Source organism: Arachis hypogaea, chromosome 11 (genome assembly GCF_003086295.3).
Source record: "Arachis hypogaea cultivar Tifrunner chromosome 11, arahy.Tifrunner.gnm2.J5K5, whole genome shotgun sequence".
NCBI lineage: Eukaryota > Viridiplantae > Streptophyta > Magnoliopsida > Fabales > Fabaceae > Arachis > Arachis hypogaea.
In genome coordinates, this window is record NC_092046.1 from 118,377,940 (window position 1) to 118,388,884 (window position 10,945).

The window sequence follows — 10,945 nt, forward strand, 5'->3', positions numbered from 1 at the left end:
AATCCAAAAAAATTATAAAATCATAAAATCAAAAATATTTTTGTGTTGCTTGTTTGAGTCTTGAGTCAATTTTTAAGTTTGGTGTCAATTGCATGTTTAAAAATTTGTGCATTTTTCGAAAACTCATGCATGTGTTCTTCATGATCTTCAAGTTGTTCTTGACAAGTCTTCTTTTTTGATCTTTATATTTTCTTGTTTTGTGTCTTTTCTAGTTTTTCATATGCATTTTCAATTTGTTAGTGTCTAAAGTTTGAAAATTTCTAAGTTTGGTGTCTTGCATGTTTTTCTTTTCTTGAAAATTTTCAAAAATGAGTCTTGATGTTCATCTTGATCTTCAAAGTGTTCTTGGTGTTCATCTTGACATTCATAGTGTTCTTGCATGCATCATGTGTTTTGATTCATAATCTTCATGTTTTGAGTCTTTTTGTTATTTTTCTCTTTCATCATTAAAAATTCAAAAAAAATAAAAAAATATCTTTCCCTTTTTCTTCTCATCAAATTCGAAAATTTGAGTTGACTTTTTCAAAAATTTTTAAAATCTTGTTATTTCTTATGAGTCAAATCAAATTTTCAATTTAAAAATTCTACCTTTTTCAAATCTTTTTCAAAAATCAAATCTTTTTCATTTTTCTTTCATAATTTCGAAATTTTCAAAATTTATTTTCAAAATCTTTTTCTTATTTTTATTTCATATTTTCGAAATTAATGCTAACAATTAATATGATTGATTCAAAAATTTTTGGTTTGTTACTTGCCTAGTAAGAAAGATTCAACCTTTAAACTCTAGAATCATATCTTTTTAGTTTCTTGTTAGTCAAGTAATCAACTTTGATTTCAAAATCAAATCTTTTTAAATTTTTTTAAAATCTTTTTCAAATTAAGTTTCAATCATATATTTTTTCAAAATTAATTTCAAAATCTTCTCTAACTTCTTTCTAACTTCTTATCTTTTCAAAATTAATTTTCAAATCCTTTTTTTTTTGTAATCCTATCTTTTTGCTTCAATTATATCTTTTTCAAAACTACCTAACTAACTCTCTCTCTCTCTCTCTCTAATTTTCGAAAATCCCTTCCTCTTTTTCAAAAATTCCTTTTTAGTTAATTAATTGTTTTGAACTTAATTTAATTTCATTTTTCTTTTTTATTTTCGAATTTTAATTCAAATTTTAATTAAAAACAAAAATATTTTTCTTTTCTTTTTATTTAATTTTTGAAATTCTCTCCCCCTCTCATCTCCTTATAATTATTTTATTTATTTACTAACACTCCTCTTCATCTAAGAATTCGAACCCACTCCTCACCCTTGTGTTTGGATTCTCCTTCTTCTATTCCTATCTTCTTCTACTCCCATAAAGGAATCTCTATACTGTGATATAGAGGATTCCATATTTTCTTTGTTATTTCCTTCTTTGTCATATGAGCAGGAACAAGGATAAGAACATTATTGTTGAGGCTGATCCTGAACCTGAAAGGACTCTGAAGAGGGAGCTAAGAGAAGCTAAAGCACAACTCTCTAGAGAAAATCTGACAGAAATTTTCAAAAAAGAAGGAGACATGGCCGAAAATAATAACAATGCAAGGAAGATGCTTGGTGACTTTACTGCACCTAATTCCAATTTACATGGAAGAAGCATCTCAATCCCTGCCATTGGAGCAAACAATTTTGAGCTTAAACCTCAATTAGTTTCTCTGATGCAACAGAACTGCAAGTTTCATGGACTTCCATCAAAAGATCCTTTTCAGTTCTTAACTGAATTCTTGCAGATCTGTGATACTGTTAAGACCAATGGGGTTGATCCCGAGGTCTACAGGCTTATGCTTTTCCCATTTGCTGTAAGAGACAAAGCTAGAATATGGTTAGACTCTCAACCTAAGGATAGTCTGAACTCTTGGGATAAGCTGGTCACGGCTTTCTTAGCCAAGTTTTTTCCTCCTCAAAAGCTTAGTAAGCTTAGAGTGGATGTTCAAACCTTCAGACAGAAAGAAGGTGAATCCCTCTATGAAGCCTAGGAGAGATACAAGGAACTGACCAAAAGGTGTCCTTCTGACATGCTTTCAGAATGGACCATCCTGGATATCTTCTATGATGGTCTGTCTGAACTATCTAAGATGTCATTGGACCATTCTGCAGGTGGATCAATTCACCTAAAGAAAATGCCTGCAGAAGCTCAAGAGCTCATTGACATGGTTACAAATAACCAGTTCATGTACACTTCTGAAAGGAATCCTGTGAATAATGGGATGCTTATGAGGAAGGGGGTTCTTGAAATTGATACTCTGAATGCCATATTGGCTCAGAATAAAATATTGACTCAGCAAGTTAATATGATCTCTCAGAGTCTGAATGGATTGAAGGAATCATCCAACAGTACTAAAGAGGCATCTTCTGAAGAAGAAGCTTATGATCCTGAGAACCCTGCAATAGCAGAGGTGAATTACATGGGTGAACCCTATGGAAACACCTATAATCCCTCATGGAGAAATCATCCAAATTTCTCATGGAATGATCAACAAAAGCCTCAACAAGGCTTTAATAATGGTGGAAGAAATAGGTTCAGCAATAGCAAGCCTTTTCCATCATCCACTCAGCAACAGACAGAGAATTCTTAGCAGAATCCATCTAGCTTAGCAAATATAGTCTCTGATCTATCTAAGGCCACTTTAAGTTTTATGAATGAAACAAGGTCCTCAATTAGAAATTTGAAGGCACAAGTGAGCCAACTGAGTAAAAGAGTCACTAAAATCCCTCCTAATACTCTCCCAAGCAATACAGAAGAGAACCCAAAAAGAGAGTGCAAGGCCATTGATTTAACCATCATGGCCGAACCTACAAGGGATGGAGAGGACATGAATCCCAGTGAGGAAGACCTCCTGGGACGTCTAGTGACTAATAAGGAGTTTTCCTCTGAGGAACCAAAGGAATCTGAGGCTCATCTAGAGACCATAGAGATTCCATTGAACCTCCTTATGCCATTCATGAGCTCTGATGAGTATTCTTCTTCTGAAGAGAATGAAGATGTCACTGAAGAGCAAGTTGCCAAGTACCTTGGTGCAATCATGAAGCTGAATGCTAAGTTATTTGGTAATGAGACTTGGGAAGATGAACCTCCCTTGCTCATCAATGAACTGAGTGATCTGGATCAACTGACATTGCCTCAGAAGAAACAGGATCCTGGAAAGTTTTTAATACCTTGTACCATAGGCACCATGGCCTTTGAGAAGGATCTATGTGACCTTGGGTCAGGGATAAACCTCATGCCACTCTCTGTAATGGAGAAACTGAGAATCTTTGAGGTGCAAGCTGCCAGAATCTCATTAGAGATGGCAGACAACTCAAGAAAACAGGCTTATGGACAAGTAGAGGACGTGCTAGTAAAGGTTAAAGGCCTTTACATCCCTGCTGACTTCATAATCCTAGACACTGGGAAGGATGAGGATGAATCCATCATCCTTGGAAGACCCTTCCTAGCCACAGCAAGAGCTGTGATTGATGTGGACAGAGGAGAATTGATCCTTCAACTGAATGAGGACAACCTTGTGTTTAAAACTCAAGGATCTCCTTCTGTAACCATGGAGAGGAAGCTTGAAAAGCTTCTCTCACTGCAGAGTCAACCAAAGCCCCCAAAGTCAAACTTTAAGTTTGGTGTTGAACCCCCACATTCAAACTCTAAGTTTGGTGTTGGGAGGTTCCAACCTTGCTCTGATTATCTGTGAGGCTCCATGAGAGCTCACTGTCAAGCTATTGACATTAAAGAAGCGCTTGTTGGGAGGCAACCCAATGTTATTTAATCATATCTATTTTATTTTCTTTTTGTTATTTCGTGTTTTATTAGGTTGATGATCATGTGAAGTCACAAAAACTACTGAAAAATCAAAAACAGAATGAAAAACAGCATTGAAAATAGCACACCCTGGAGAAAAACAGTCTGGTGTTTAAACGCCAGAAACAAGCATTTGTTTGGCGTTTAATGCCAGAAACAGGCACCAAGCTGGCGTTTAATGCCAGAAACAAGCATCTACCTGGCGTTAGACGCCAGAAACAAGCTACATTTGGGCGTTTAACGCCAGAAACAGGCAGCAGTCTGGCGTTTGTCTGGCGTTAAACGCCAGGATTGTACAGCAAGGACGTTTTACATGCCTAATTGCAGCAGGGATGTTAAGTCCTTGACCCCACTTGATCTGTAGACCCCACAGGATCCCCTCAGGATCTGTGGACCCCACAGGATCCCCACATTTTCTTCTCTCCTCTTCACACCTTTTCATAACTCTCTTCCACAAATACCCTTCACCAATCACCTCCATTACTCCTCCAAAACCATCATACAACCCACCTACACCCACCCACTCAAATTCAAACCATCACTCCTTCCTTTTCACACATCATTACCACTTAAACCCCCTGGCCGAACCATTCACACACCTCCATCTCCTCCATCTCTTCTTCTTCTCATCCTTTCTTTCTTCTTTTGCTTGAGGACGAGCAAACATTTTAAGTTTGGTGTGAAAAAAGCATTGCTTTTTTGTTTTTTCCATAACCACTAATGCCTCAAGGGATGCACTTCCCTCCACAAAACTATTGAGAGTAAATCAACACTTCCCTAGTAAAATTAAGCTCCAACATGGGACAACTAAGGATGGAGCACCAAGAGCACTCCATCATCCTCCATGAGATTAGAGAAGATCAAAGAGCTATGAGGGAGGAGCAACAAAGACAAGGAAGAGACGTAGAGGAGCTCAAGAGCACCATTGGTTCTTCAAGAAGAGGAAGACGCCACCCTCACTAAGGTGGACCCGTTCCTCAATCTCCTTGTTCTTATTTTCCAGTTTTTCATTTATTATGCTTTATGTTTTATTTATGTTTGTGTCTTCACTATATGATCATTAGTGTCTAAGTGTCTATGCCTTAAAGTTATGAATGTCCCATGAATCCATCACCTCTCTTAAATGAAAACTGTTTTAATTACAAAAGAACAAGAAGTACATGGTTTCGAATTCATCCTTGAAACTGGTTTAATTATTTTAATGTGGTGACAATACTTTTTGTTTTCTGAATGAATGCTTGAACAATGCATATATCTTTTGAAGTTGATGTTTATGAATGTTAAATATGTTGGCTCTTGAAGAATAAGGAAAAAGGAGAAATGTTATTTGATAATCTGAAAAATCATAAAAATGATTCTTGAAGCAAGAAAAAGCAGTGAATACAAAAGCTTGCGAAAAAAAAAAGAAAAAGAAAAAGCAAGCAGAAAAAGCCAAAAGTTCTTTAAACCAAAAGGCAAGAGCAAAAAGCCAATAGCCCTTAAAACCAAAAGGCAAGGGTAAATAAAAAGGATCCAAGGCTTTGAGCATCGGTGGATAGGAGGGCCTAAAGGAATAAAATCCTGGCCTAAGAGGCTAAACCAAGCTGTCCCTAACCATGTGCTTGTGGCGTGAAAGTGTCAAGTAAAAACTTGAGACTGAGCGGTTAAAGTCAAGGTCCAAAGTAAAAACAGAGTGTGCTTAAGAACCCTGGACACCTCTAATTGGGGACTTTAGCAAAGCTGAGTCATAATCTGAAAAGGTTCACCCAGTTATGTGTCTGTGGCATTTATGTATCCGGTGGTAATACTAGAAAACAAAGTGCTTAGGGCCACGACCAAGACTCATAAAGTAGCTGTGTTCAAGAATCAACATACTGAACTAGGAGAATCAATAACACTATCTGAATTCTAAGTTCCTATAGATGCCAATCATTCTGAACTTCAATGGATAAAGTGAGATGCCAAAACTATTCAAGAGGCAAAAAGCTACAAGTCCCGCTCATCTGATTGGAGCTAAGTTTCATTGATATTTTGGAATTTATAAGTATATTCTCTTCTTTTTATCCTATTTGATTTTCATTTGCTTGGGGACAAGCAACAATTTAAGTTTGGTGTTGTGATGAGCGGATAATTTATACACTTTTTGGCATTGTTTTTACATAGTTTTTAGTATGATTTAGTTAGTTTTTAGTATATTTTTATTAGTTTTTAAATAAAAATCACATTTCTGGACTTTACTATGAGTTTGTGTGTTTTTCTATGATTTCAGATAATTTTTGGCTGAAATTGAGGGACCTGAGCAAAAATCTGATTCATGCTGAAAAAGGACTGCAGATGCTGTTGGATTCTGACCTCTCTACACTCAAAGTAGATTTTCTGGAGCTACAAAACTCCAAATGTCACGCTCTCAATTGCGTTGGAAAGTAGACATCCAGGGCTTTCCAGCAATATATAATAGTTCATACTTTGCCCGAGTTTAGATGATATAAACTGGCGTTCAACGCCAGTTCCATGCTGCATTCTGGAGTTAAACGCCAGAAACAGGTTGCAAAGTGGAGTTAAACGCCAGAAACAGGTTACAAACTGGCGTTCAACTCCAAGAGAAGCCTCTACATGTGTAAAGCTCAATGTTCAGCCCAAGCACACACCAAGTGGGCCCCGGAAGTAGATTTCTGCATCATTTACTTATCTCTGTAAACCCTAGTAACTAGTTTAGTATAAATAGGACTTTTTACTATTGTATTTACATCTTTAGTTTCATCTTTAGATCACGTTTGGGGGCTGGCCTCTCGGCCATGCCTGGACCTTCATCACTTATGTATTTTCAACGGTAGAGTTTCTACACACCATAGATTAAGGTGTGGAGCTCTGCTGTTCCTCATGGATTAATGCAAAGTACTACTGTTTTTCTATTCAATACAAACTTATTCCGCTTCTAAGATATTCATTCGCACTTCAATGTGAATGTGATGATCGTGACAATCATCATCATTCCCAACTTATGAACGCGTGCCTAACAACCACTTCCGTTCTACCTTATATTGAATGGGTATCTCTTGGATATCTAATACAGGGGACTGAGTCCGGGATATTAGAATCTTCGTGGTATAAGTTAGAACCCGTGGATGGCCATTCCTGAGATCCGGAAAGTCTAAACCTTGTCTGTGGTATTCCGAGTAGGATTTGGGAAGGGATGGCTGTGACAAGCTTCAAACTCGCGAGTGCTGGGCGTAGTGACAGATGCAAAAGGATCAATGGATCCTATTCCATTATGATCGAAAACCGACAGATGAATAGCCATGCTGTGACAGAGCATCTTGGACCATTTTCACTGAGAGGATGGGATGTAGCCATTGACAACGGTGATGCTCTACATAAAGCTTGCCATGGAAAGGAGTAGGAATGATTGGATGAAGACAGCAAGAAAGCAGAGGGTCAGGAGGAACGAAAGCATCTCCATACGCTTATCTAAAATTCTCACCAATAAATTACATAAGTATCTCTATCCTAGTTATATTTTATTTATCTTTTACTTATCAATTCATAAAACCATTTGAATTCGCCTGAATGAGATTTACAAGGTGACCATAGCTTGCTTCAAGCCGACAATCTCCGTGGGATCGACCCTTACTCACGTAAGGTTTATTACTTGGATGACCCAGTGCACTTGCTGGTTAGTTGTGCGGAATTGTGACTAAGTGTGATTCACGTTTGAGAGCACCAAGCCATTAGCGTCATTGTTGAAGATCACGATTTCGCATACCAGTGGGCCTGGTGGACAGCCCATTGGATCTAGGCCTGCAGGGGAGCCCAATAGATCTAGGCCTACAAAGGAGCCCAATAGGGCCAGAGGACCAAGGCCAGCACTAGTAGACTATATGAGTGATGTAGACACGGATGGTGATGATATTATATGGGAGTATGAATCTGAGGAGCTGCATACACCCGTTTCTTCTGAGGATGAGGGAAAAAAACATCAGTGGCTTGAGTTCAATGACCAATATAGTTTCGGAGAGGGAAGATTTGAGTTTGGAACAAGGTTTGCAACAATTGAAAGGTTCAAAGAGGTTGTAAAGGATACCTTCATTGCTGAAGGTCGGGAGTTGGTTTGGATCAAGAATGATAAGGAAAGACTTATAGAAACGAGCACACTTGTTCAAGGGATCTTGGAAGCAACGCCGCCGATCAACACTGGATCAGTAAAAAGGTGGAGAAGAGGATGGCAACGCACCTGCATATGACAACTCATGAAGCTATTGATTTTCTAAGAGAGGACTTTGACCTTATTGCACACCCAAAGATGGTGTATAGAGCTGTGAAGGAGGCAAGGGAGAGGATGATGGGTAACGAAAGGCAACAGTACGAAAAATTGAGGGATTACTTATTAGAGATACATAGAAGTAACCATGGGTCTTCTGCATTGCTAGACCTGATTCCTCAGCCTTAAGCACCCCCTATGTTTGACAAGTTGTATGTTTGTTTTGAGGCCTGTAGGCGGGGATTCAAGAGTGGCTGTAGACCATTGATCCACCTAGATGGAGCATTTCTTAAAACATACCATGGGGGACAGCTACTTTCTGCTATTGCACAGGATGCTAACAACCAGTTCTACGTGGTTGCATACACAGTTGCAAGATCCGAAAACAAAGAATCATGGAAGTGGTTCCTAAGATACACTACCTTCTTCCCCAGATACACTTTCAGATCATCAACTTCGTTCTCTGTAACAAACTTCTCAAGGACTCTTATTATTGAAACATGGTCATCCAGGCATAAGAAGAACTTGCAGTGACTGGAATTTTTCAGCTGCATGTTCATCATTCCAAAACAAACAAAACATAACCAACTCCCCTATAATCAAACTGACCAAATAAAATCACCAACATACCTTAAAGAATGGACATCCAAAGAACAATCTATTGGGGTTCGTCATCGTCCTCGATTTGTACAATATGGTGTACACCCCGCATTTACACGTCGGAGCAATCTCGTCCTTCTCCTCTGCAGCTTGCACGCATTTCACGGTTGGCGGCAGTGGAACGCGTCGTGTGCTGGATGAAGCTCCGTCGCTGGCCATTTAAGACTGCACAATACCACCACCCTCAACCACTCACAGAAATTAACAACGGTAATGGCGAACGAGTTCCATTTGAACAGATTAGGCAAACAGAAAAACGACGTCGTCTTTCCATCCAGGGACCTATTTGTCCCTAACCTCAATCCACCTTATTACATGTGCACCCTTACGGTGGTCTAGGCCCAACACACGCCAACTCAGCAACACATCACCCCTCTCCGTTACGTCTGGGAGAGCATTTTGCACAGAAGGATCGATCCGTCACACGTTTTGAATAGTGAGGAGCGTTTTTGTATTTTTAAATCGTGAGGGACGAATGTGTCCACGATTTAAAAGGTCAGGGACTAATTTGTCCTTTTTTCTAATAAACATGGATAGGGATAGTTTAGAATTTCTTGGTAATTTTTTAAAGAAATCAACAAAAATTTAAAATTTGAATACTTTTATTAAAAAGACCTAATAAATTAATTATTTAAAATTTAAATTAGACATGATATCTTATATTTAAATAAAATATATAAAAATATTTTGTCTGTTACTCTTCTGTAATTTGGTTTTGACCAAGGTTGCGAGAATCGGACCGGTCAATAAACCGGTGAGGTGACTGGTTCACTGGTTCAATGGTTCGACCGGAATTCAACCGGAGTTCGACCGGTTTAATTAAATATTAAATAAAATTATTAAAAATTTAATATATAATTTTAAATATTTAAATTTCAATAAAATTTAACCTCATAAAATTTAAAATTTTAATTTATAACCTAATAATAAAAAATAACAAACAAATCAGTAATACTAATAACCACTAACCATTGAATTTGCAAACATAATCATAATTTAAATTTGGAACAAACATAATCATAATTTGGAACAAACAAACAGAATTACAAAAACATATGAAATCAAATTACAATAACAAATTAAAAACAGAACAAAAACATAATTTAAAACTTACAAAAACAAAATCACAAAAACCTGATTAATTCATTTAATTAACAAAATAAAAAAAAGCTAAAAAGCAGAAGACAATGCATCATCAACAGCAACGAAGGCTTTTTCATCATCATCATCATCATCACAATGGCTAAGATTGAAGGATCCAAGAATTGTTAGGGTATCAAGTGCATTTGGACAAAAAAAAATAAAAAAAATAAAAAGCAGAAGACAGCAGCACTCAACAGAAATCAAATGCAGAAGACAGCAATAAAAAAACAACAATTAACCCAGACAAACAAACAACAATCAACATAATCAAATCCAAAAAACAGCAATTAACTCCCAAAAATGAAAACTGAAGCAGGGTAGGGATCTGCTTACAAACTCAGAAATTCAGAAACTCAAGCTAAGCAAAAATTAGGAAACTCAGAATCAGAAATCAGAAACCAAATAAAAGTACAAAAGCAAACAAAAGTAAATTGAAGATCGGCGGCGAAGGAGGAATCCAAGTGACGGCGATGGAAGAGGAGAAGTGAGCTCGGGCACAGAGGGGATTGAAGACAGGCTTGACGCGCGAGAGAGAGGGATCGACGATGAGGATGGACCGACGGAGACACGATTTCAAAGTGGCCAACGGCGACGAAGATAGAGGCGGTGACATTAATAGCGAGCATACCTGGCGACGCGAGGTGAAGCGATCCGGGAGAAGAGAATCGCGACAGTGGGGCTCGACACTGGCTGAGGAGAAGAGTTCGTCGGTGACGGCGGCGCTGGTCACTGGCTACTGTTGCTGGCGGTCTAGGAGAAAGAGAGCGGCTAGGGTTTCATGTGGAGATCAGAGACAGAGAGAGAAGGGCTGGGTAGTGAGTGGTGACTGAGTTAGTGGGTTGTGGGTGTGTGCGAGAGAGAAGGGAGTTAGGGTTATATATATATTTTTATTTTTTTAACTAAAAAACGGTAAAAAATTGTCCGGTTCAAGCAGTTCACCGGTTAACCGTCAGTTTGACCGATTTTTTACCGATTTTTTGTCAGACAATTTTTCACTTCAACCGAATCGATTAGGGACCGGTTTTCAATTAATCCGGTTGAACCGATCGGTCCAATTCGATTTTCAGAATCATGGTTTTGACTA

The 10,945-nt window shown here is 38.1% G+C and overlaps 1 non-coding gene across 1 annotated transcript; it reads right to left on the reverse strand.

Annotated features, from left to right (window-relative positions):
- Positions 1-1,947: 1,947 nt before the first annotated feature.
- Positions 1,948-2,055, reverse strand: LOC112724392 (small nucleolar RNA R71). The gene has a single exon (XR_003163557.1). It is a non-coding gene; the product is annotated as a small nucleolar RNA R71 (small nucleolar RNA).
- Between the last annotated feature and the right edge of the window lie 8,890 nt (positions 2,056-10,945).